This window comes from Pavona decussata, unplaced genomic scaffold (assembly GCF_977016875.1).
Source record: "Pavona decussata unplaced genomic scaffold, jaPavDecu1.1 SCAFFOLD_156, whole genome shotgun sequence".
Classification (NCBI taxonomy): domain Eukaryota; kingdom Metazoa; phylum Cnidaria; class Anthozoa; order Scleractinia; family Agariciidae; genus Pavona; species Pavona decussata.
Genome location: NW_028145568.1, coordinates 1,470,001 through 1,471,359, shown reverse-complemented (window position 1 = coordinate 1,471,359; position 1,359 = coordinate 1,470,001). Strand labels below are relative to the sequence as shown.

Genomic DNA, 1,359 nt, shown 5'->3' with positions numbered 1-1,359 from the left:
AAAAATTGGAGCTCCGCTTTTAGGCTTGGCTGAATATATATATAATGCGACTTGTGCCCGTTTTTAAATTGAGACGAATAACCAGACTTATAACCTAACAGACGCATTATCCTTCTGGAAGAATTATTCGGTATTGATAGTCGCATCACTATTGTTTTCTATTGTGCCTATATCTCAGTTAGTTTTGTGTTTTTACCTTTAGAGCGCTGAAGCATAGAGGAAGAAGCCTGGGGTCTTCAGAAAACTTTTCAGTCAGCTGTTCAGGCACCGATGAAATAACTTTTTCGCAATTCAGTTCAATCTCTGTAAATAAATAAATTGTTTACTTGGACAAAACTATTTCTCTTTTCATAGACGTGTGGTTATAGAAAAAGAGGAATACACATTGAATAAATGTGATCTTAAATGATTATGTTGTATATGGAAATTGTTTTGCAAGGTCTGTCCTTATTTTTGTGTTAAATGGTAGTTTATTTGTATTGTGAACAGAAGCTAGTAAAAAAAATGGCAGCACTGATCACTTCTTTTACTTCAATTTAAATACTTGCCGAGGAAATTAATTATCCAAAATGAACATGGTGGACGCTAAATTCGTTTCAATGAAATGGACTTACCTTGTTACATGGCGGCTTTAACGACACTCTTCCAGTGTATTGTACTGGTATCGGAGAGGTCATGGGTTTGAATCTCGTAGAAGCTTAATTTTTTTCCAGGCTTTCTTTTCGAAGCTGTTATATAACTGCCAAGGATGACTAGTAGCCTAGGGCAGCCAAGAAAATGATCAAGGCGGCTAAATTCTTTACAGCAGCACCTAACACTTCATATGTTGAACTCCTAACATCTCAGCTTTTGGCCTTGTGGACTTCCTGAAATTTTTCTTAGGCAACAGTGACTACGATAACCTCTCATGTATTAAACACATGAATCACTGAATGGAACTACAGTCGGACCTCTATTAAGCGGCCACCATGGGGACTTTGAAAACTGGCCGCTTAATAGAGGTTGGCCGTTGAATAGAGGTATCGAATACAGCACTTTACTGACAAAATAATAATTCGGGACTTTGGAAAGTGGCCGCTTAATGGAGGGTGGCCGCTTAATAGAGGTCCGACTGTACTAAAAAATCAAAACAGAAAGCCAAGATGCGCACGAAAACAAGAAGGCGTGGCATACTAATACAATGCAACTGTTGATTTATAATGGTAATTGACCTGAGTGGAGTGCGATTTGGTCTGAAATCATATGCGTGATTTTAAAATCGAACGAGCGCGCAGCACGAGTTTGATTTGAAATCACAAGTATGATGTCAGACCAAAATTGCACGACACAAAGTTCAATTACCACTTTATTACACCTGTT

The 1,359-nt window shown here is 38.0% G+C and overlaps 1 long non-coding RNA gene across 1 annotated transcript in view; it reads right to left on the bottom strand.

Moving 5' to 3' along the window:
• Nucleotides 1–1,198: 1,198 nt before the first annotated feature.
• Nucleotides 1,199–1,359, bottom strand: part of LOC146465181 (uncharacterized) — a 3,557-nt gene continuing 3,396 nt past the window's right edge. Inside the window, exon 3 of the long non-coding RNA XR_014868289.1 lies at nucleotides 1,199–1,359. This exon is cut by the window's right edge and continues 689 nt beyond it. This is a non-coding gene — a long non-coding RNA (uncharacterized LOC146465181).